General features: G+C 37.7%; 1 long non-coding RNA gene across 2 annotated transcripts in view; it reads left to right on the top strand.

Annotated features, from left to right (window-relative positions):
- The window catches only part of LOC147834323 (uncharacterized), a 48,576-nt gene extending 22,315 nt beyond the window's left edge, over nt 1-26,261 (top strand). The window contains exons 2-3 of one of the 2 annotated variants that reach the window (XR_015506483.1): nt 25,111-25,186; nt 25,418-26,261. This is a non-coding gene — a long non-coding RNA (uncharacterized LOC147834323). Of the gene's footprint in view, nt 1-7,250; nt 7,424-11,230; nt 11,358-25,110; nt 25,187-25,417 lie in introns of those variants that run through there. The other variant, XR_015506482.1, reaches the window with a different exon arrangement.
- The last annotated feature ends 841 nt before the right edge of the window (nt 26,262-27,102 follow it).

Below are 27,102 nucleotides of genomic sequence, written 5' to 3'. Positions count from 1 at the left end.
CTTTTTGCGGTGGCAAAATGTATACTCCCTCCTTGGACCGCCACCTTATCAAGGTGGAGAGGTTTGAGTGCCAGAGTGATCCTAAGAGCAATGTTGACTGGGGCTAATGTCCCTGGTAGGGTCTTCCAAGGCAAAAAGGTTTTAGGTGTCAGGTCTGACTAAGTGCGGTTAAAAAAAAAACCTTATGAGTTTCATAACATCAAGACCGTGATGTCACCTGGTATGGTGCAACCGGGGCCCCACCCTGGAGCCAGGCCTAGGGTTGGGGCTTGTATGCGAGTGCCTGGTGGCTGTTTTTTTTTTTTCCTACGAATGTGGCTGGGCTTAGCCCGAAGAGTTCACTACCTGCAGGAGGAGCATTAAGGGACCGGTGCATTCTGGAACGGGTGGTAGTCGAAGGTTAGGACCATGACATGGCATGACATGTCAGGCACAGAAATTGGCTCTTTGGACATGGACTTATCATTTCCTCACTTACCCATTGAGACGAGGAGGCTGAAAGCGCCCTGGTGGGGGCCGACCCTGCTTCTGGTGTCAAGTGCCTTTGGGTACCCCCCCTTCCCCTCCAAGCCGCTGACCAAGGTGACCGTATCAAGTGGCGAGTTTGACTTGGGCGGTACACCTGTCAAACAGTAACACAGGTGTCCTAAGGCGAGCTCAGGGGGGACAGAAACCTCCTGCGGAGCATTAGGGTAAAAGCTTGCTTGATCTTGATTATAATATTATATAAAATTTTAATTTGCTTGTGATTCTGCTGAATTTGGAAATTAAAATTCCAATCCAATTTTTGTGAAGCATGAAATGAAGTCTCACTCTTTCAATCTCACCAGGTTTCTTTATGATAATACTACTAATATAACTTGTTTCTCTATAATAATACAAATATTTCTCTCAGATTTACAGTATTGGTTGTAAAGAATCTCAAACACATACACATAAATTAAAAATATATTATTTACTGTATATTATAAACCACATTAGTGGCAGAAGAAGAAGATTCTTATTCAGATTTATTTTTGAAGGTCTTTTCCAGAAACAACAGTCGTCCGTATTTTAGCTTGAGCTGCAGTCACTGGAGATGCAGACTTACAATATTTGTATTGATTCAGTCTTCTGAACAAGATTCATTTGTTGTAAACAAGCAAAAACATTTGCCAAACCCATTTATCAGTTCAGCTTTATGTTGTAAACTGGTTATGATTCAGTATGTGAAATTATTTTTCAGCAAAGTCTTGACAAATAATAAAGTATATGGATTTCATCCTAAGATTTCAAATATTCTTATGTATTTATATATTTTAACACAAGATTTGATCAAGCAATCTTGACCTTACAAGGTCATTAACACATGCATTTCTGGGAAAAGGTAAAGATCATGTGCATGGTTTGTGTGTTGTTTTCCTCTGTTAAACATATTTTACTGGACTCTTGCTTTTAATGTTTGCAGAAAGCTTTTATTAAATGGAGTGAATTCACTTAAATAAGTGTTGAGTCAAATTTTGCTAGAAAATATTTTTTAAATTTTATCCTATATATTAAAAAGTCAAATATAATACATATATATGTTCGTTTAAATTGTTTTATTAGATGTATTATATATTTAAATTAGAACAAAAATATTCAATGAGGCTTACATGGCATAAAATAAAAGAGATGACACAATCAGCAAGTCTTCATTTAGTATTATTCATATCTAGGAGAAGCATTTGTGATCATAAGAAGACTTAATTGTTGTTTTCTCTCTCCTACAGGCTATAAATGTCTGGAGAGATCTGGTAAAAACTCTCATTTAAGCTAACGAGTAAACCAAAATGTTAATATGACATGATTGCTCAGTTGTGACACATTATTATGCTTCAATTTTACTGTCACAATATTGTGAATCATAAAAAAGCATGCTACTGTTGTCAATAATTAACATGCTTTATCTGTATATAACTATTCACCCTCCTGTGAAATATGTATTCTTTTCCAAATATTTCCCAAGTGATTTTTAACAGAGCAAGGACATTTTTCCTATTTTTCTAACAGTATTTCATATAATATTTTTCTTCTGAAGAAAGGGTTATTTCTTTTAGTTTGGCTACATAAAAGCAGTTTTAAACAATGTTTTATTATTTTTTTAAGGTCATTATTATTAGATTCAGGCTCATTATAGATACGTACCCCTATATACATTTCTGTAGAGCACCAATAATGCGGCAAGAGAGATAAGATTTAAACCAGTCAAGTGGGGTATATTGTGTTGTAGACATACAGTGTCATCCTGCAACTGTTTTGCAGCATATGAAAAGTCCCAAACACGATTTTTAATTGTCCAAAATGGGGGAAAAATGTTGTTTTTACTCTCTGATAGTCAAAACATGTTCAAAAAATTTCAATGTTAAATATGCATTACAAAACAGTCAGGAAAAGTGTTTTATGTAAATTCGGACCACAAGTCCACATATATGGACGTCATTTTTTTTTTTTATAAAAGTACATCAAATCAAAAGATGATACTTAGATTTTTATTATAATTAGCTTCCAATAAGCCCAAATAGCAAAGAGAAATAAAAATCCATGTAAAAAACACCTTGGCCTTAAGAGGTTAATTCTCTGTAAAGGGTGGCATGGTGGCTCAGTGGGTAGCACTGTCGCCTCACAGCAAAAAGATCACTGGTTGGAGTCCCAGCTGGGTTTTCTGTGTGGAGTTTGCATGTTTTCCTCGTGTTGGTGTGGGTTTCCTCTGCGTGCTCCGGTTTCCCTCATAGTCCAAACACATGCGTTATAGGGAAATTGGGTAAACAAATTTGGCCATAGTGATTGTGTGTATGGGTGTTTCCCAGTGATGTTTTGCGTCTGAAAGGGCATAGGCTGTGTAAAACATGCTAGAATAGATGGCGGTTCATTCCGCTGTGGTGACTTCTGAAATAGAGACTAAGCCAAAAGAAAATGAATGTATTCTCTGTAAACTCAGTCGTGATCATTTCACTTTCATCGAGATCAGTTTCCTATTCTGTGTTTGTGTATGCCGCTTGATTATTAATGCAGTATTTGAGGAGCGTATTGTAGTAAAGTAAATAACGACAGTAATACATCAGTCTGATGGTTATAGTAAAGAAAAGCACATCTTCGTTTTGTGACAATAGTGACCAATGAGATGCATTTTCAGTGCATTTATTTTCCAGTAAAAGGGCTTTTATGAGACATTACAGTGAAATGACAGGGCCATATTTACAATCTCAATGTTTTCTCCGTGTGCTTTGACTGATGCATCGGTGTAATCAAATCACTTTTATTAGCCCGCTGTTTCCTTAGGTCGTACCTTGTGTTCTTTGAGATAAAATAGTGCATTTGTTGGTCATCCGCCTAGCCGTACTACGAGTACATGGGGGCGTTATAACCGTAAATCACACAAAAGCTCATTATGTGGCTGAAGGGAGTTCTGATGCATTGATTCACCATAATTATTCATCAAAACATTGTCTGGGTCAGTGAATTTGTGGGTGATTACGCCATCTGTAATATATGACAATACTGAATATTGTGTGGGTGAATCTCAAAAAGCATGTCATGAGCACGATCGGGTCATATTGTACCTCATAACCCAAACAATGTAGAAGAAAATGGAGCTGATATACAGATGTTGTGTTATATGTTTATATGCATGACTAAGGCTGTATTTATGTACTCTAAAATACAATTAAATGCTGTAAAATTGTGAAGTGTATCATTTTATTATAACTATTTTCATTCTTATCTACATTTAACATTATCACGATAGATTTTTTGTATAGGACAATACTGAAGCTAAAATTAACATCATATGCATCTGATTTTAGCCCCTTTCACACATACAGACCTTTCCGGAAAATTGCCGGCAATTTTCCGGAAAGGTTGTATGTGTGAACAGGTCCTTTTTGAAAATACCGGTAAATTCGTTCTGGCTATTTTCCGGAAAGAGAAGTTGTAACATTACCGGCAATTTGCCGGAATGCTGCGCTGTGTGAATGCAGAAGGAAGATTCCCCTAATAAGCGCGTGCACGTCTAGAACGTGCTGACGTGAGACGTCTGCTTTAGCCAATCAGAACAGTCAGACGCATTTACGTCCGCGCGGTTTGTGAGAATAAAAGCCTTTGAATATTTTTCCAGACACATTTAGCTGCTAGAAGTTATTCAGATCACGTTTATATGTTCTTCTTAATGCCAACTGTGTAAATAATCATCGATGAGATACTTATGATAAGCCGTTGTTTGTTTACCTTCAAGCTTTGCGTGTGTCTGTGAAACAGCCTGTGAGCGCCTAAACACGCACATATTATGAACATCTCGACATGCGAAAGTGATCCTGCGAAAGTTGTTCACAATATTGATCATCCACAGAGTTTGTAATTTAGTCAAATGTTTACTAATACAAGCGCAGCCGTTTAAAGCTCATTTGTGGTGAATGATGTCAGAATTTACCGGTATTTTGGAGTGGATGTGTGAATGCTCTTTTCCGGAAAATTTCCGTAACGTCCTCGCCTGTGTGAACAGCGCTTTTTTGAATATACCGGTAAAGTCGTTCCGGAAATTTTCCGGATATTTACCGGTATCACTGTGTGAAAGGGGCTATTATCCCAGCAGGTTTTCTTATTCAGGTCTTTGATGCCGTTGGGCCTTGTATTTTGACGAAAATAAATATGAGTGTGTCGACTGGCATTGTTCCAGAATATTTAAAACATACAACCAAAGATCATGTTAGACTTTGTTTTTGTCCGTCATTTTGACGGAGAGAGTTATAAAAATTATATATGCTAAATTATTCATTTATTTATTTGACAAATGATCAAAAACTCATATCTGCCTTACCTCATATCTTCCTGCTGCATCGAACTGAACTGGGTGCTTGCCTGTGCCTAATCAAACGCATCAAGAGAGACTGATGCAGAGGCAGTTGTCATTAAATTCTGTGTCTTTGCCTTGGAAAGTCGACTTCTTATGACAGTTTTAAATTTGTTCTGGAGGCTGAAGCCGCACTGGAGAGTCCTTGCCAGAAGCTCCCGGACTCTACAGACAGACTCTGGCCAGATATGGTTAACAGGAATCGGGCCAGTGCTTTACAGCCGCATCACAAAGGCATATGCGGGAGCGAGCTGCAGGCCATACACGGCCCGGATAACACTCGCCGATGCCGAGTCTGAGTCGGAGCCAGAGGTGCTAAAGGGCAGCTGAGCTCGGTCCAATTACTACCTGCTTTCTGGGTAGCGGCACTTCAGCCAGAGTTTTGTAGTTAGGAAACATTTCTCCTAAGGAAGTGATCAGAAGTTTTCTGGATTTTCCAATAGTATCTGGATGCAGCCTTCATGATGCAAGCTGAGATTGCATCACTCAGCGATGCAATGTCAGACACTGCACTCAATGGAGTGAGTGATGTCACTGTGACGGGTAGGGTAAGGGGTGGGGTTAGGTGAGCGCATTAAAAAGCATTGGATGCAGCTCAGATTGCACTGCACCGAGTCTGCAGCCAGACCCCTCTCGGATTTTCTGAATGTGGGATTTCCCGGTCTTGCAAGCACTCGTTTCACCTGGAAAAATACTGCAGCACGCGCTCCTTCAGCACCGGGGGCGCGGCTTCACCCCTCTGCGTTCAGTAGTGCATGGTGTTCACAACGCACCCCAAACCACCTGACCTCCTTGTTGCCGCTTGGTTGGCCCGTAACAACAGCTGTCGGCGACTGAGGATTTTTCTCTGTTGGATCTTCATCGTCCACTGCATCACTTCCTCTTTTTTTTCACCTTAATATTAATATCACAACTATTTGGCCGTTTAAATAATCTTCTCACACTGAGCTGCTGTGAGATTTTTTGCAACTGTACGTAGCGGCGACAAAGAGGAGACAAAACAAGGGCAGTCGCCATCAGCTGGACAGGAGTGGGAATTACAGTTAGCTACAAATTGCACCCTCACCCTCAGCATAGTCTGTCAAAATGAACGATCACCTTCAGATTTTTACATCACTGCTGAAAAAAATCCGTCAATGAAAAAGTATTCGGTTAACGTGACCTCTGCATACAACCATTAAACCATTACCGGTGAAGAAACACTGATGTAACGGATCTTTCAAATTTAAGACCTTTGTCCAACCTGCCACTTATATCAAAACTTCTAGTGAAGATAGTATTCATCCAGATACTTCCCTTTTGAGAGTAAAAGGGATATTTTTAATAATTCCAGTCTGGTCAAACAGATCTTTTTCAGGATGGATTTATATCATTGAAAGTGCGCTTAACTTGTGGGGTTCCTCAGGGATCTATTCTTGCCCCTATTCTGCTCTGGGTGTATGGCCATACACAATAAATGCGCTATATAAATACACATTACATTACAAACAAAGCGCTTCACAATCATGAGGGGGGGGTCTCTCCACACCACCACCAGTGTGCAGCATCCACTTGGATGATGCGACGGCAGCCACAGGACAACAGCGCCAGTGCGCTCACCACACACCAGCTATTGGTGGAGAGGAGAGACAATGATAGAGCCAATTAGGTGGAAGGGGATGATTGGGAGGCCATGATCATAAGGGCAATAGAGAAACTTTGGCCAGGACACCAGGGTTACACCCCTGCTCCTTCAGGAGAAGTGCCATGGGATTTTTAATGACCACAGAGAGTCAGGACCTCGGTTTAACGTCTCATCCGAAAGACGGCGCCCACTGACAGCGTAGTGCCCCCTTCACTTTTACTGGGGCATTAGGACTCACACAGACCACAGGTTGAGCGCCCCCTGCTGGCCTCACTAACACCACTTCCAACATCAACCTAGTGTTCCCTAGTGGACTCCCATCCAGGTACTGACCAGGCTCAGCCCTGCTTAGCTTCAGTGAGTAACCGGTCTTGGGCCGCAGGGTGACATGGCTGTGTTTTCCTTGGTCTCAATATTTAGGAAGTACGGTTTATCCATCACTTATGCTAATGACATACAAATCGACATGCCTCTAAAAAAATTAGAGTGCCGGGCTATGTGTACTGTCTGCCTGTCTAGATCAAATGTTTAGGCTTTTGATGTTAAATAGTTTTTGTTAACTAAATGAGACGAAGACTGAGGCAATTGTTTCTGGACCGAGAAAGCTGAATCAGATGTTGGACAATTTAACTGACTGCGTTAAACCATCTGTAAGAAATCTAGGTTTTATCCTGGATTCTGCCATTCTATTTGACAAAAATCTAAATGCAGTAGTTAAATCTTAAAGCTTCAGTGTGCTGGTTGTGTGTGTGTCTGCAGTGTGAGCAGCCGCTGGCGAGCCACAGGCACATCATAGAATAAATCACTGCACTGCATCCCTACTGAATTCAGCAGAGATGGTGACCTTCCAAGATCTGACCAACCCCCTGTTACCAACCAGAGCAGACCAGCCAATCAGAACGCACCACTTATTTAGCTGGTGCATTGTGGAAGTAAGTTCCTGCTGACAGATACTGTGGAACTATATATGCCTTTAAGATTTCTCAGTTAATGGACGTGACTGAAACAAAAATCATAATTCCAAGAACACATGTATAAAATATACTCAAATAAACAGGGCCTGCTATGGCAAAAGTGCAGTCTCAATGATGTTTTAGCTTAGATCTGCAAACAAACTGCAACTTAAGGCTGCAAGCCCTAAGAGATCTTGGTGGTGGAGTTTTGGAGACGTCTGCATCACCATATGGGGCATAAGAAAAGGACGTGTGTTTGTATATAACTCAGTTTTTTGACCACACTTCATCATTATTGTTCATTTGTTTGTTTGCTGGAAATTAAAACGAAATTTATGAATAGTTTTGAAACAAATTTTTGCACTTAGCAAACAAAATTAAATATGCAGGCTACTGGATAACTTCAGTGGAGTGAGTTTCCCCTGTTTCCTTATCCACCAAAGTAAAGGAGTAAAGAGTAAAAGTAAAGTTAAGAGGCCGAATGGAGGAGGCTCGTTCTTTATCCTCGCGCTGCACATGCTCTGTTTAACAGTTTTCTCGCTAATGAGACGTTCATTTTTTCCATTTACAAAGTCCGCCATGGTCGACAAGGTTGCGGAGTAGGTAGTACTGTTCCCTCACAGCAAGAAGGTAGCTGGTTCGAGCCTCGGCTGGGTAAGTTGGCGTTTCTGTGTGGAGTTGGCATGTTCTCCCCGCGTTAGCGTGGGTTGCCTCCAGGTGCTCCGGTTTACCCCACATGACCAAAGATATGCTGTACAGGTGAATTGGGTAAGCTAAAATTGTCCGTAGTGTATGTGTGTAAATGAGTGTATGGGTGTTTCCCAGGGATGGATTGCAGCTGGAAGGGTATCCGCTGCGTAAAACATGCGCTGGATAAGTTGGCAGTTCATTCCGCTGTGGCGACCCCAGATTAATAAAGGGACTAAGCCGAAAGAAAATGAATTAATGAATTAAAGTCCGCCATGTAAATAGCAAATGCGCCATGGCGCGACACAACTGACTCTTAAAAGGAATGGGAGATGAGACTCTGGGCTCTATTTTGACGACCCAGGCGCAAAGTGCAAAGTGCGAGGCGCGAGGCGCGTCAGAATCCACTATTTGCTATTTTTCACTTTGGCTGATTGTTTAATGCCTTTCTACAACCCTGTTTCAAAGTCATCTGGTGAGATACTCTTTTAAATACGGTACTAGGACGGTCTCATGTGTTAGCTGTGGCTAATGTTTACCTTAATGCTGAATGATCAAAGGGAAGGCCCTTTTCTTTTGTCCAGTTTTCTCCTGTTTTGTGGTTAGTTATGGAGGGTAGAATTGTATGCTTTATTTATGGAACTTTATTTTTGGTATAGGTAAGAAGTTTAATAATAGGTAGCGTACCTTGTTTTGTTTGTTGTTTTGGCCTTTTTGTTCCCTGATTCTGATATTGATCTTTTTGTTTAATAAATCTGTTACCCCTTTTAACAACTTGGCCTGTGTGTGTGTGCTTGGGGAGCAGGAACGGGGACTCCGAGTGACCTCTTTTAATAGTGGTCATCCTTAATCTTATGTGCGTAGCGGGGTGCATCCGCTACGTAACAAGGACGGAAAAATCCTCTTTGCGTCACGGCGCATGGTCTAACAGGGTTGAGCTTATTCTCTTAATGAGTTACAGGTGTGTTTTGAGAATAAACCAATCAGAGTCTCATCTCCCATTCCCTTTAAGAGCCAGTTGGGTCGGCCCATAGCAGATTTGCTATTTATATGAGTTTGTAAGTGGAAAAACTGAACGCTTCACTAGAGAGAAAACAGTTAAACAGAGCATCAACAGCACGAGAATGAGAGATGAGCCACCTCGCTGTTTAATTTCGTTTTCACTCTCGTGGATGGGGAAAACGCACAGACATCCTTTAACATATGCATAATTAATTTTGTTTATTAAGTGCATTTGTTTCAAAACTATTTCTATGTTCAGTTCTAATTTCCAGCAAACGAATAAATGAACAATAATAACGAAGTGTGGCCAAAAAGTTATTTCCAAAAACACAAAGCCACCTGAGATGAAGGCAGTGGTTTTTATATTTATGTAGGCTAGAAACTTATTTTTTTGTAATATTTTAATATTTTAATTCTTTTTTATTTGTGAAGATATTTGCGCATTGCTGTACATACTGTGTGTAAGCGAGGCTCACAACTAACGCGCTCTGCACTGGACAACAGACCAGCTTTGATCTGATCTATTGAACAGTCTATTTAAGTTCCTGAAAACAGCAACGCGCCAGCAATGCACCTCAACACGCCTCCTTTTTTAGACCTATGGACGCACATATGAGCGCAAATGACTTTGCTATTTAAACAGCGTGGCGCAAAACGTCAAAACGACTCTAACGCCAAGCTGAAACTAGCTGTTACAACCTCTTTGATGTTAGTCTAGGGTAAAAGTAATAACATTTAAAAGGTGTGGTACTTTTACAAGATGATGGATGAAAGTAAAAGACACAAACAACAAAACATCAAGAATAATGCCCAAATATATATATATATATATATATATATATATATATATATATATATATATATATATATATATATATATATATATATATATATATATATATATATATATATATAAAGAAAAATATTTACAATAATAATAAAGTAACAAATTAAACAAAGTATCAAACAAAATTAGGTCAACTCAAGAGTAAGGGGACTGTGGGGGGCTGGTGAAGCCAAATATAACAATAAATAAAAAATAAATATAACAAAACAATTCTAACTCATAAGCAAACCCCTTACCTCGCTAGAAACATGAAAAGAAAAAGAAAAAAAAATCTTCAGCGCCGAGCGCCGTAACCTTACCTATTCTGAACTAAAACAAAACATACATAAGTGGCATTCACTTTTTACCTGGAGTTTAAAACAATGGATTGACTACGTGTATGTAAGATGGAAGTCGTACGACATCTTCCCTGTCCACCTTACTCTGAGGACAAAGTCAATTCTCAATAATCTCTTGTTTGTAGTTGTTTGTTGAGTTGTACCAAAAGTAACAAACAAACAATCGAAAATAAGATGTACAAAAAAATAGTTCAACATGGGCAGAAATAATACTAAATAATTTTATTCAAAGGAAAGTTCATCAAAATTAACGAATAACAAAATCATGTCGGCAAAAACACACAAAAACAGGATCAAAGAAAAAGCGCGCTGTCATCCGCCCTCTCTGGCGACCTTATATGTGACAGCGCCATGTCACCCAATGATGAGAGACTGGTCTCCTGACCAATCGGCTTCCGCGAAGGCGGACCTAGAGGATACGACAGGTAGAGATGGGGAGAGAGAAAGAGAGAGAGAAAAAGCAAAAATCCCACCAATATACGGCAACCGTAACACTAGCAAACAAGTCGCGTTGCGCCTTGCGCCGCATTGCGCCGGGTGTATGATAGGGCCCTTTAATTGGTTTAAAGCACGTTATGCTCAAAACACTCCTATAACTCATTAAGAGAAGAAGCTCAACCCTGTTAGACCATGCGCCGGGCCGCAAAGCTTATTTTTCCATCCATAAAATAGCAAAAGTGTATTTTGACATGCCATTAATGCTTTTGCGCCATGCGCTTTAGACTTTGCACTTTGTTAAAATAGAGCCCAAATTCTTTAAAAAGCAACTCATGAAGATATTTTGGTGTGAGATAAATACAAATATGCATTAGTATCTTTTAAAACCTTAATTTTAAATGAGGTTCAAGTGATTAATCAGGTTTTTTTTTAGACACTGAGATGTGTGATTTATTTCCCCATGTACTCACACAGGCGTTTTGAAACCCTGTGGCCTCTGCTGGAAAGTTTACAGTGGTAAAGTGCAGGCGCTCTCGCAGGAGCCCCAGGGCCGAGAAGAGATCAGGGAAGGAAGCTGTTATCAAATTCAGGCACTAATTCGGTAATGTCTCGCATGCATAACTCACTGTCTGACAGATGGATGGTTTGTTTGTGTTTGTGTAATGTGTGACAGAACGTTTAATGCGTCTACTACATTTTCCTCAGCGAGTTGCCCAATATATTTTAATTACTGATGAGGAAGACATGAGGTGTTTGTATTGTATAAAGCTGATTCAGTCTGCCTGGTTAGACAACACCACTACTAGTACTGTTGTGTAGTGAGTACTGCAAACATGAATGAATGCAAGACTTTTTGGTCACATTTTAAGGTACAATTGCCATTATTTGGTGTTTAGCACTGTCGCCTCACAGTAAAAAGGTTGCTGGTTTGACTCCCGGCTGGGCCAGTTGGCATTTCTGTGTGGAGTTTGCATGTTCTCCCCGTGTTGGTGTGGGTTTCCTCTGGGTTCTCCGGTTTCCCCCACAGTCCAAACACATGCGCTATAGGGGAATTGGATAAACCAAATTGGCCATAGTGTATGAGTGTGTGTGTGAATGCAAGAATGTATGGGTGTTTCCCAGTGCTGGGTTGCAGCTGGAAGGGCATCACTGCCTAAAACATATGTCAAAATAGTTAGCAATTCATTCAGCGTGGCGTCATAAGGCACTAAGCTGCAGGAAAATTGATGAATTCCCAATATTGACAAACAAATAACTATAAGTTTTAGCTCAGTAAACTAATAATTTGCTGCTTATTTATAGTAATTAAAGTAGTAGTCAGGGTGTAGTAGTTTGGATTGTACAATAAGATCATGCAGAATATGTAGTTCATAAGTTTAGTCAATATCTTAATAATAGGCAGGTAATAAGCCAATGGTTAATATTGAGAGTTATTACTTAAGCTAAAGTGTCAGCAGCTTCATCAGACTCTAGATTTCCACTTTTTGGATAATAAAATGGTTAAAGTCTTACAATTATGCTTTTGATAATGAGCCACCATCTAGAACTAGGGAAACACTCTGGCCGATGTATAATATTGTTAACATTGAATGTTTTAGAATTGCATTTACATGACTTTTTCTGTCTGCACAGAGCCTCTAAGCCAGGGCCGGAGTGGGACTCCTTTTCAGCCCTGGAGTTTCAAGCCTCAGACCGGCCCACCTCAGTTCACGACTGACTATATTAAAATAAGGTCATTTCCAAATCAGTTTCTAATGACACTATCACGTCTTTTTTTGAGAAAACAGCTGCTTTAGAACTTCAAATGTTCAACAACCCTAACAGTATTATATGTCTTAACAATAAAAATGAAAACAATAAGTTACTCTAACGAGGATCGATCCCGGGTCCACAGCGTCTTTTTCTAACGTGCTAACCGCTGGACCACAATAGCTGCATTCAGAAAGGAGACACAACTGAGTTTTATAATCATTAAAATAGATGAAAAGAGAAGAGTTGCGGTAAAATAATGAATAAAAAGGCTGTGGTCAAGTAAATAAATAAATTTGAAAAGTGTGACTGCTGAGAGCAACAGATTCTGCAGCTTGGGACACCGGTCCTCGCGGCCAAAAAACGGACCGGCCCACCGGGAATTCTCCCGGTCCTCCCGATTAGCCAATCCGGGCCTGCTCTAAGCAGAAATTTGATATTTGGCACTGGCATACAACATACACTACAGTATACATACACTTGGCTATCTTTAAAACATAACAAACATTGCCTTATAAAAACTTGAGGCACAATCTGTGTATTTTTACACTAATTTGCGCACACCAAACTGCAAAACATACTTTAATTTAGATTTTTGTTTAGAACAGTCACTGCTGATAGAGTAAAAACAAAAATTGTGTGCTTCATGTTATGGGACCCATCTTGTTTTTTTTAAATGATATGTTTACTTTAGATGTATCTGAGAGTCCGCTGTTTACTATAATCATAGTTCTTGAATGTCTCGTTTTTATCCAGTGTTCAGTGTTCTGCACTCATTCCTGAGAGGAACATGGATATATTTATGTTTCTCTCCATGCATTATTTATAGATTACAGCAGGGAGTAAAGATGAGTACAGTATGATGCCATCTGTTTGGATGGATGGATGGATGGACGGCTGAGTAGGTAGATATATTGATGGGGTGATGGATAGATGGTTGAGTGGATGGATGGATTGATGGGTGGATGGATGATGAATTGATGGGTTGATGGATGTATGGATGAGTGGGTGTATGAATGGAGGATAGAATGATGTATGAATGGAATCAATTGGGTAGATGGATTGATGAATAGATGGATGAGTGTGTGGATGGATAGATGAGTGGATGGATTGATGGGTGGGTGGATGGATGGGTGGATAGATCGAACAATTGATGGATGGATGGAATGACAGATAAATGGAAAGATCTATCTATCTGATGGACAGAAACAATAGATGAATAAATTAAACAATTGATTGGATAAATGAAAAATAGATAAATGAGTAGATTAAAGTATGGATGAATGGAGGATAGAATGAGGAATGAATGGAATAATAGACGGATGAATGAATGAATGATGGATTGATGGATGAATAAAATATTAGATTTGATGGATGGATGGATGGATGGATAGAGGGAAGGATGAAAATATAGATGGATGATGGTTAGAATGACGAATGGAGGGAATAATAGACTGGATGGATGGATTGATAGATCAAATATAAGAAATAATAATAATAGCATAGCAGTAGGTAGTGGTGTCGCCTCACAGCAAGAAGGTCGCTGGTTCGAACCTCAGCTCAGTTTGCGTTTCTGTGTGGAGTTTGCATGTTCTCCCTGCGTTCGCGGGGGTTTCCTCCGGATGCTCCGGTTTTCCCCACAGTCCAAAGACATGCGGTACAGGTGAGTTGGCTAGGCTAAATTGTCCGTAGTGTATGTGTGGATGTTTCCCAGAGATGGGTTGCGGCTGGAAGGGCATCCGCTGCGTAAAAAAACTTGCTGGATAAGTTGGCGGTTCATTCCGCTGTGGCGACCCCGGATTAATAAAGGGACTAAGTCGACAAGAAAACGAATGAATAACAAATTTGATGGAAAGATAGATGATGTTGTTTTCTAGAGAGAAGGAGAACAATAAAAACTATCTGTCTGTACGCCTGACCGTCCATCTGTCTGTCTATCGGCCTGTCCGATGGATGGATGGATGGATGGATGAATGGGATAATTGATTTGGTGAATGGATGGATTGATGGGTGGGTGGAAGGATGAATAAATGGATGGGTGGATTGATTAAAATAGATGGATGTGTTGATAAAAATGGAAGGGTGGATGGAAGATAGAATGATGAATGAATGGATTAATAGACTGGATGGATAGTTGGAACCATTGATCAATGGATGGAGTGTCGGATCTGATGGATGAATGGAACGATGGTTATAATAATAGACCGCATGAATAGATGGAACAATTGATGGATGGAATGACAGATTTGATGGATGAATGGAAAGATGGTTGGATTAATAGACTGGAGAGATGGACAGACAGATGGAACAATTGATAGATGGATGGAATGACTGATTTATGGATGAATGGTAAAATGGTTGGAATAATAGTCTGTAGATGGATAAATGGATAAATAGATGAAACAATTGATTGGATTGATGGAAAATAGAATGATGGATGAAAGGATGAAAATATAAAAGGATGACTAGATAGATCAATGAATGGATGGAATAATAGACTTGATACATAGATATATTAATTGATCAATAGATGGCATGAAAGATTTGATGGATGAATGGCAAGATGGTTAGATTAATAGACTGGAGAGATGGACAGATAGATAGAACAATTGATAGATGGATGAATGGAAAGATGGATAGATTAATAGACTGAATGGATGAGGGGAAGTTTTAAGAATTGATCAATAGATGGAATGACAGATTTGATGGATGAATGGAAAGATAGTTATAATAATAGACTGGATGGATTGAAGGATAGACGGAACAATTGATCAATGGATGGAGTAACAGATCTGATGGATGAATGGAGCGATTGATGGATTAATAGACTGAATTCATAGATGGAGAGACGGAACAATTGATCAATGGATGAAATGACAGAACTGATGGATGAATGGAACGATGGTTAGAATAATAGACTGCGAGGATAGATGGAACAACTGATGGATGGAATGACAGATTTGACGGATGAATGGAAAGATGGTTAGATTAATTGACTGGAGAGATGGACAAATAGATGGAACAATTGATAGATGGATGAATGGAAAGATGGATAGATTAATAGACTGAACAATTGATCAATATATGGAATGACAAATTTGATGGATGAATGGAAAGATGGATTGACGAATAGACAGAACAATTGATCTATGGATGGAATGACAGATTTGATGGATGAATGGAGAGTTGGATGGATTAATAGACTGAATTGATGGATGGAGAGATGGAACTATTGATCAATGAATGGAGTGACAGATCTGATGGATGAATGGAACGATGGTTAGAATAATAGACTGCATGGATAGATGGAACAACTGATGGATGGAATGACAGATTTGACGGATGAATGGAAAGATGGTTAGATTAATTGACTGGAGAGATGGACAAATAGATGGAACAATTGATAGATGTATGAATCGAAAGATGGATAGATTAATAGACTGAATGGATGAGGGATAGACTGAACAATTGATCAATAGATGGAATGACAAATTTAATGGATGAATGGAAAGATGGATTGACGAATAGACAGAACAATTGATCAATGAATGAAATGACAGATTTGATGGATGAATGGAGAGTTGGATGGATTAATAGACTGAATTGATGGATGGAGAGATGGAACTATTGATCAATAAATGGAGTGACAGATCTAATAGATGAATGGAATGAAGGTTAGAATAATAGACTGCAAGGATAGATGGAACAATTGATTGATGGAATGACAGATTTGATGGATGAATGGAAAGATGGTTGGATTAATAGACCGCATGGATGGATGGGTAAATGAAACAATTGATTGATGGATGGAATGACAGATTTGATTGATGAATAAAGAGATGGATGGATTAATAGACTGAAAGGATGGACAGATAGATGGAAGAATTGATCAATAGATGGAGTGACCGATTTATTGGATGAATGGAAAGATGGTTTGATTAATAAACTGGATAGATGAACATAGAGATGGAACAATTGATCAATGGATGGAGTGACTGATTTGTTGGATTAATAGACTGTAAGGATGGACTGATAGAAAGAACAATTAATCAGTGGATGGAATGACAGATCTGATAGATGAATGGAAAGATAGATGAAACCCATGTTTTCATAGATGGGTAGAAAAAAATAAAACAATACAATGAAACTAAGGTGAATGGATAGATATATGGTTAGTAAGCACCTGGCAACCACTCTTAACACAATAGCAAAGCAACTACCATTCACCTTTTTTCTAAAAAATTAACAATCTAAGACCTGAGATCTGTGGCTTATCTGCACTGGCAGCTTAGACATGACCACAGCCCACATTTTTCTTCAGCTGTAAAGGAAAATGAACACAAACCTCAGTAATATAAGCAGAGGACAGTCAGCCTCAGCAGTAATTCAGCTTATATAATAGTGCTGTGTAAGAGGATGTGTATGTAAATGAATGCTGAGCAGCTATGCTGAGATATCTGATGGCTCATTCAGTACTGTATAAAGTCATAGTGTTGATGTGAAGATTGACGATTGGAAGTTTTTGCACTACAGTCATTAAAAAGTTAGATGAAACATTTATTTACTCTATCCATTATTTACACATTTCTATAGGGCGAAGAAAGTAAAGTTAGAAAGGAGCTGAAAATGAAAACGCAGAGATGTGTAGAGATGACAGAAGAGCAGGAGAAGAACAAAGAGCTCTGAGATTCAGTTCAATACCTCTTCAGTGTCCTTTGAAACACTTCACTGGAGTAAAGAAGAGGGGATGAGATGAGATACTTTCAGAAATGTGCTGCAGTGGAGATAAAAGGAGATGGTCTGCAGCACATCAACAGCTCTGAAGCTTTAGGTGAACCAATCTCAACTTGTCTAAGAATCTAATAATCCAAAGAAATGAATAGATGGTCCACAAATCCATTCATTTTTCATCCATTTGTACATCCATCCATTTTTTTATGCATTCATTCATCTGTCCATACATCCAAAAGTTCCATCCATCCAGTTTATATGTCTATCCATCCACCCATCCATCCATCCATCCATCCAAACAATAATTCTAGACTGAAGAAATGAATGGAATGATAAAGGGATGAAACAATAGATTTGATAGATTTGATAGATGTTTAGAAGGACAAATGGATGGATGAATGGAGAATATTATAATGAATGGATGGAATAATCCATCTAGTCTGTAATTCCATTCGTCCAGGCCACACATTCATTCATTTCTTTTATCTACCATCCATTTTATCATCCATGCATCCATCCATTCATGCAATAGTTCCATCCATTCATTCAGTTCATACATCCATCCATCAAATTCACACAACCATCTATTTTTCATCCATAAATCCTAAAGATCCATCCATCCAGTCCACACATTCATCTATTTTTTCATCCATCCATCCAGTCCACACATCCATTTTCATCCATCCATTCATCCATCCATCCATTTTTTATCCATCCATTCATCCATCCATACATCCAGTAGTTCCATCCATCCAGTTCACACATCCATCCACTTTTATCCACCCAAGTCCTCACATCCATTCATTTTTCATCCATCCATCCATCCAAAAAATAGTTCTAGACTGAAGAAATGAATGGAGGGAGGATAGAATGATAAATGGATGGAACAATAAATTTGATGGATGTTTAGAAGGACAAATGGATGGATGAATGGAGAATAGAATGATGAATGGATGGAATAATGCATCTAGCCTACAATTCAATCCATCCAGTCCACACACTCATTAATTTCTTTCATCTACCATCCATTTTTCCATCCATTCATCCATCCATCAAATCCACACAACCATCAATTTTTTTGTCCATACATCCAAAAGATCCATCCATCCAGTCCACACATTAATCTATTTTTTTCCATCCATCCATCCATCCATCCATGCAATCTGTGCATACATACAATACTTCCATCTATCCATGCAATAGTTCCATTAATCCATTCCTCCATCCATAAATTTTTCCATCCATGCATCCATCTATCTATCCTTCCATCCATCTATTTTTCGTCCATCCATTTATTTCATCCATTTATCCATCTTTCTAAGTAATAGTGCCATCCATCCATCCATACATCCATCCATCCATACATACATGCATCCAATTTTAATCTGTCCGTCCATCCACTTTTTTTATCCATCTATTATTCCAGTCCACACATCCATCCATTTTTTTTTCATCCGTCCATCTGTCCGTCCACTGCCTCAAATAAACCAATGAAAAGTCTGTAACATTCTGTCCTTTAGATCACATTCATACGCTTTTACCTGTGCTTTTATCTAAAAGTCAAACATAACAAGTTTGTCCTCTATAATAAAAACCGATCGCACACTCCAGCTCATGATCAGTGTTTCTCAGCTTGCTCAAATAATCCCCGTCCTTTAGGGTGAGCAACACTAATAGTGATGCTTGACTCAGAAGCACCACTAATTATGGATCAGACCCTCAAAGGTAATCTGCATTGGTGCAACACATCCTCCTGACTTATTAATAGACTCCAGTTCCTTTGCCCTATTTTCTTTTCCAGCTGTAAACTTTTGTGTGCCATTTTCAATCTCACATGTCAGTCTCTGCTTCGAGGTCGGGATGTTTTTTTCAGTCTCTACAGGCAACAGCTCAACTTTTACGGCTATGATATTCGTTTTACATTCATGCTTTTATCCAAAGTGACTTATTTGCATTCAAAGCATATAGACGTTATCAGTTCATGCATTTCCTGGAAATCAAATCCCATATTTGAAAGTCATGTTTGAAAGGAAGGTTTTGCCATTAGTTAATATTTGCACAGGTCTGTGTAAAGGCCAGTAAATGTGAGAGAATATCTGTCATTGCGCAGCCTTTATTGAAGGTCGTAGAGGATGCAGAATCAGCAGAGCAGAACACTGTGGATGACTGTAATTGTGTACAAGTGAGAGGGGCAAAGGTTTATTTGTTTGAGCACTGAAGAGTGTCTGTTATCATCAAGAACAGCCATTTCCAGCACTGCATCTCAGCAATGTTTTGCTTTTTTTTTTTGGACTCCGTGATGGGCTTGTTTTTTAAGCTGAGGTTTTAGTTTTAGAGAATACCATGGCCACAATTTAAAATGCACAGTATAGTGGTATTTTTTGCCCTCCTGTTTTTTTTTTTTCTTTTTGCCCTTCTGTAATTTACTTATTTATTTTTCTTCTTTTTTTAATTTTTGACTTCCTGTGATTTTTCTTTCTTTCTTTCTTTTTTTCCCTCCTGTGATTTTTATTTATTTATTTATTTATTTATTTATTTATTTATTTATTTATTTATTTATTTATTTATTTATTTATTTATATATTTTTCTTCTTTTTTTCTTTTCACCCTCCTGTGATTTTTTTTTTTTCTTTATTTTTAAAAAAAATTTTTTGCCCTCCTGTGATTTTTATTTATTTATCTATTTTTCTTTTTTTTCTTTTCGCCCTCCTGTGATTTTTTTTTTTCTTTCTTTTTTTGCCCTCCTGTGATATTTATTTATTTATTTATTTATTTATTTATTTATTTTTCTTTTTTTTGCCCTCCTGTGATTTTTTTTTTTTATTTTTATTTTTTATTTTTTTTATTTTATTTTATTTTTTTTACTTTTTTTGCCCTCCTGTGATTTTATTTATTTGTTTATTTCTCTTCTTTTTTCCTTTTTGCCCTCCTGTGATTTTTTTTCTTCTTCTTTTTACTTTTTTTGCCCTCCTGTGATATTTATTTATTTATTTATTTATTTATTTATTTATTTATTTATTTATGTATTTATTTTTCTTCTTTTTCTCTTTTCGCCCTCCTGTGATTTTTTTTTCTTTCTTTTTTTGCCCTCCTGTGATTTATTTATTTATCTTCTTTTTTTCTTTTAGCCCTCCTGTGATTTTTTTTTTCTTTTCTTTTTTCTTTTCTTTTTTTGCCCTCCTGTGATTTATTTAATTATTTATTTGTTTATCATCTTTTTTTCTTTTAGCCCTCCTGTGATTTTTTTTTTCTTTTTTTCCTTTTTGCCCTCCTGTGATTTTATTTATTTATTTATTTATTTATTTATTTATTTATTTTTCTTCTTTTTTCTTTTCTTCCTCCTGTGATTTTCTTTTTATATTTTTCTTTCTTTTTTTGCCCTTCTGTGATTTTTTTTTATTTATTTATTTATTTATTTATTTATTTATTTATTTATTTATTTATTCATTTATTTATTTTTCTTCTTTTTTTCTTTTCGCCCTCCTCTGTGATTTTTTTCTTTTTTTTCTTTTTTTGCCCTCCTGTGATTTTATTTATTTTATTTTTATTCTTTCTGCCCAAGCATTTCCCAAAAGAAAACAAGGAATTTTTCACAGTATTTCCTATAATAGTTTTTCTTTTGGAGAAAGTATTCTTTGTTTTTATTTCAGCAAGAATAAAAGCAGTTTTTATTGATAATAAAACAAACAAACATTTTAAGGTCAATAATATTAGCCCCCTTTAGCAATATTTGTTTTCGATTGTCTACAGACAAACCACTGTTATTTAATGACTTGCCTAATTACCCTAACTTGCTTAATTAACCTAGTTAAAGGTGCAGAAGGTGATCTGCCAAAATACTATCCGCTAGCATAATTTCTTTGAAACACAGTCCCTCCCCTGCTGTCCAAAGCCACGCCTCCTGAAATCACAAACGTGCACATTAAAGAGGAGAGCAGACAACCCACTAGAGGATGTCATTTGCCAGGTAGAAAACTTTATAGTACTTTATAATACTACAATTCTGGATGAAAACCTATTATATGTAGCACGTTTTCAGTTGTGTAGCAAGCAAAACTTGTCATAATGTGCAGTATTTCATGCATGCAAGGGTCACTGCTCTCACTCTCTCACATTCTTTGTCCTAAAGGACTATATGCTTAGGGGTTGGCCGGTAGTGTGCAGGAATTTCCTTTATTACTTAGCCATACTTGTATGCTATTTCTGACCGAATATTCAGAATAGCATGCTAAACAACATAAGGGGCGTGTATCAGGCTGTTATTGTTCAAAAATGAACCAATGTGTATATAAAAGCAACTTCAGCTCAGCAAGCTAGGTGGAATAGCAATATTTGCTGATGTTTTGTTGTTTAACTAAACATAAATCTACATCCTCTGCTGTAAAAGGACCTTATAATCTGAAAATAATCACATCAATCTATCGCCAGGATATTTCAGTGGCTAAACAACACTTCTGTGCATATAACCCTTTCATATCAACACAATCTACATCAGCTTTGCGTGCCTAAAATAAAGCATTTTAAAGCATAACATTACCTGTCTAATGCTGCGTTCACACCAGGCGCGAATAGACATCCTGCAGCGCGATACGCACGAATGGCACAGCACGAATGACACAAAATGCTTGAATGGCGTGGTGCGAATGGTGCGGGGCAAATTGAGCATTTTGTGCGTTTGACACGCTTAACGAGCGTTTCGCGTGAATCTCTCAAGTTCAAAAATCTGAACTTCAGTGGTCAGTTTCTGGAGGAGTTTAAGTTCACAGAGCTGGATGCACCTCTGAAAAGATGCAGTGGACTCAGACACGACCCTAAACGTATCCACGCTGTTTTTCAGTCTTCATAAACACTGTTATTTTCTTCCTAAAATCCATTAGAGCTAGAGTCACCAGGCAGACAGAAGCCCTGCCTATCACACGAATCCACTTCTGTTTTGAAGTGAATTTGACACGCAAATGAAGCTAATTTGACGCGCGAATGAAGCGAGTAAACGCAAATGTTCACGTGGCAATTAACGCGCGAATAGCGCGATTTATCCGCGCGTTCCACGTCTGGTGTGAACACAGCATAACAGAAATACATTAGCCCTGCGTTGTTCCTCCAGAGTGCAAAAGTATCTCCAATATTGATTCAGTATTATAACAAGTTGGGATTCAGCATTTATTTTTAGCGCTGTCTTTCTCCCAGAATATAAAAATACATATAAACACAATTATTTGCTTTAATCATTACTATTGGAATGTAAAAAGACTTTCAACCAGCACAGCAGCACGTGTAACTGAAGACAATCACCTACTGCACCTTTAAATGTGACTTTAAGCTGAATACTAGCATCTTGAAAAGATCTAGTCAAATATTATGTGCTGTCATGATGGCAAAGATAAAATAAATCGGCTATTAGAAATGAGTAATTAAAACTATTATGTTTAAAAAATGTGAAATGTGTATAAAAATATACAGGCAGGATATTCATTCAGGAGGGCTGATAATTCTGACTGTATTGCTGCTCTCTGGTGATCTGAAGTGCTTCTTTTACCCTCATTTGTAACTCACTTTGCATAAAAGCGTCTGCTGAACGAATAAATGTGGATGTCAGTTTTATATTGTACAGCTTCCCTGTGCCACTGAGCTGTTTTCAGTTAGGATGGCTTTTACGCAGGCATCTGACAGCCTGGCATTGACTCTATTTGCAGCAGAGCTATAAAGCTGTGTTCTGCAGTCGGCCAGCATTTGGCCTGTGCTGAGCTGATGTGTTTGCTGTTGGCCTGATGGGATTGTTGCTGAACAGATTGTGCAGGTGTAAGAGGAGACGTGGCTGCTGTCCAGAGACACACCTGAATGAACACACACACACACATACACACACACACACACACACACACACAAATGAGTCTTTATATCAGAGGCAGAGAGATTACTGCCTGAAGAAGATCATCAGAGCTCCGTTCGGCACTAACTTCGTTTCTGAACATCAGTCTGTTTTCGGCGTATAGCTTTTGTCCACAACATATGGTGCTATTCAGTTGCATGTAAGTAGACTTAAAGGGACAGTTCACCCAAAACTGTAAACTGTCATCATTTACTCATCATTCCCTTGTTACGAACCTGTTTGAGTTTCTTTATTCTGTTGAACACAAAGGAAGATAATTTGAAAAACGCTGAACACCAGTAACTAGGGATGTAACGGTATCAGAATTTCACGGTACGATAATAACTCTGTATGAATGGCACGGTACGGTATTTACTGAATAATTTACAGGAAAAACAAAACTAATGAAAAGACTCGAAAAAAAGTGCCAAAAGTGTTTATTTACCTTAGCACTGAACATATCAATGACATACAAATTAGCCATCTATCTGTAAGTTTCGAAACAGGAACTTCAATTTTTCCAATTTTAATAACAAAAAACTATTAATCCATATAAAAAAAATTAAGTTTCAATTTAGTATTGTTGAAAACTCATCACATTCAGCATTTCATCACTCACTCGCTTGGATAGAGATGGGTTTTTTAAGGAAAATGATCATATAACTATAATCTGGTAAAAGCTGGGATCTCTGGGCATGTCCCCTGCAACAGAAAAAAAACCCTCTCATTTGGGACTGAGGTTTCTGGGACAGAGAGATATGATTTAGCCAAGGTTGACAGCAGTGGGTAACGTTGTGCATTGTCTTTCCACCACTTGAGAGGACAAGCCATGAGTGAGATAGAGGTCTCTTTGCGGTACAAGTCAATGTCTGCATCAATCTGAACAGTGTGCTGTGTTCTGCAGTCCTCATGACTGTTTTTAGTCGTATTCCCCGACTTGTATTTCACCACAGTCTGGCAGTGGCTGCATACTGTTTTTTTCTTTGTCTGTCACCTTTTCTCCTTTTTCATATCTTTTTAGAAAGAAACTGAAATGCTTCCACACATCCGATTTAAAACCCGCTTTAGGTTCGATCATTTCCAGCTCTTTTTCTTCCCTGCTACTAGCAGCACACTCTATTTCCGCATTACTGGATCTGTAGTGACAACAGACCGCAAAGGATGATGGCCACGCCTAGGCTGATGGGAATTGTAGTTCCCGCTACCTCCCGTTCGCTTCATTCGCCACTTTTGGGGTTGTTTTTATTAAAACAAATATAAGCATGCATAAAATAAATAATACTGCTATTAATAATCACATCATACAAATGCAGATTGTCATCAATAAACTGAAAAAGCCCACTGACAGGCATGGAGGTCATTTTAATTTAGAAAATAATCATTTTTGTAACATTTTAATCCGTTATTGTTTTCATCTGTAAAGCTATTTGTGTATTGCTCTACATCCTGTCTGTATTAAGTGTTTAGACCTGCATATGCTTAACTAATGTGCTCTGTGCTGGACTTTAGATCAGCTTTTTGGTCAATGGTGCAGTCTATTTCAGATCCTCAAAATAGCAACGTGCCAACAATAACACGCCTCTTTTATAGACCAGCACATTCATGAGCCCACAAAGTGTCGCAAATGGATTTGCTATTCAAACAACATGGAGCAAAACGTGAAAATAAGGTTGCGCTGGTCTGAAAATAGCAACAAATCGCGCCATACACGTCTTGTGCCTTATTGCGCCGTGTGTATGATAAGGCCCTAAATATGAAACTGATAATAATAATAATAATTTTTTAATACATTTATTTTAAGGATTTTTTTAAATGCACAAAGACATTACTTTCAGTTAAAACATTTTCAGCATAAGTTGCTCCTTATTTTTCTCTTTTCAAACTTAAAATCCAGCTGTTTCGTAGATATTTTGTGAAATGTTTTTAAAAATGTAAACTTTTTTTTTTATCCATTTTTATAATGATTTTAATCCCCATTTTATATCTTGTTTCATATTTGCTTTAGATACAGGGCGCTTTGAATTCCAGCTCTTCATCTTTAAAGCTGGCCTAGCTGTTTTACCTGGAAATGAAAGTCTGATGTAAGTGCTGGAATATTTCCTTAATTCTCATCTTTTTTTTTTATTGCTTTCCCAATACGACTATATTATGAAAGTAATGGCATGATTTATGCAGTGCTGATGTAGTGCAGAGGACGATCTCTGTGTTTTCCCTCAGAGCTTCAGCGTTTACACACAGACAGTCACTAGAATAAGAAACCTCCCCTTACATTAGCTGATAATGAGGATTATTGCTCTTTTGTGTTCATACAGAGTCAGCGAAACATCCAGTTCAGCAGAGCCACACACTTTAGCACTCATATAGTATGTGAAGCCTTAACAGATTCATCCCAATGGTATGAAAGGACAATTCAGAAAATCGTGGCTCAGTTTTTTGAAAACGACTGAAGTAAAGCACATTTTCTCTACTTTCACCTGAATGACACACACACCATTTCTTTCTTTATAGAATGGGCTATATGCACAGCTGGTGTTTTTCAGCCACCAATAAACTTATGGTCAATGGTTAATGTGACTTTTTAATTTCATAAGGTTGCTTTTACAGCATCCATGTTGTAATGTAATTATAATATAATCAGTTGAATAGACTCGTTTAGTTGTTCAGGCATAAAACAAGATACAAGACTGTTTAATGCAGCAGGAGCAGCAGACGTGTACAGAAACTCCATTGAAAATACTGGGGTGAAATACATTTTTATATTTTAAAGACATGGTGCAGAACAATGTCTTTTAATGCAATCATTATTGCCCAGGCTGATACCCACTTTATATCATATCTCAATCAGGTATTGAATATCATTGATTTTTAAAGAAATCAGATCTTAAACGCTGAGATTTTGTAATGGCATGACTGTTCACAGCGTTTTAGCTGGCTTCCTGAAAATTAAAAGTCTTTGTGCGTTTACGCCATTATTATTGCCAGATATAAAGAGAGAATTCTGACTTTTCAACTTGCAATTATGACTTTTTGTTTTAGATTTCAGACTTTCAAAATAAAAAATTAAAGGCCGACATCAGTGACAGGTCAGTATAGGACATAAAAAAATGTGCAATCTTAAAAGCATCTGAGAACTATGGAAGGCAGTTCCCGCCACTGAAAAAAAAAATGTTATTGTTAATCTCATAATTGCGTGATGCAAACTCGCAGTTCTGACCAAAAAAGTCATTGTGAGCAATACATTTTGAGAAAAAAGTCTGAATTCTGAGATAAAAAGTCACAATTGTGAGTTAGAAAATCAGAATTTTGAGAAACAAAGCCGCAATTATTTACTTATAAACAAAGCCAGAATTATTTCTTCATATCTCACTATTCTGAGATAAAAAGTCGCAATTGTGAGTAAATGTCTGAATTTTGAGAAATAAAATCATAATTGTGAGTTAGAATGTCAGAATTTTGAGAAATAAAGCTGCAGTTGTAAGTTAAAGAGTTATCAAGTCAGAATTCTCAGTTTATGTCTCGCTATTCTGAGATAAAAAGTCACAATTGCGAGTAAGAAAGTCAGAATTTTGAGAAACAAAGCCGCAATTGAGAGTAAGAAAGTCCAAATTTTGAGAAATAAAATCATAATTGTGAGTGAGGAAGTCAGAATTTTGAGAAATAAGGCCACAATTGTAAGTAAGAAAGTTAGAATTTTGAGAAATAAAGCTGCAATTGTTAGTTAGAGAGTTTTAAAGTCAGAATTTTCTCTTTATATCTTGCTATTCTGAGATGAGTCACAATTTTGAGTTAGAAAGTCAGAATTTTGAGAAACAAAGCCGCAATTATTTAAGTATAAATAAAGTCAGAATTTTCTCTTTATATCTCACTATTCTGAGATAAAAAGTCACAATTGTGAGTAAGAATGTCAGAATTTTGAGAAATAAAATCATAATTGTGAGTAAGAAAGCCTGAATTTTGAGAAATATAGCTGCAATTGTGAGTCAGAATTCTCTATTTA

This window comes from Danio rerio, chromosome 13, assembly GCF_052040795.2.
Source record: "Danio rerio strain M-AB ecotype USA chromosome 13, GRCz13ab, whole genome shotgun sequence".
NCBI lineage: Eukaryota > Metazoa > Chordata > Actinopteri > Cypriniformes > Danionidae > Danio > Danio rerio.
Note: the sequence above shows the minus strand (reverse complement) of the source record. Positions and strands in the feature narration are given on the sequence as shown.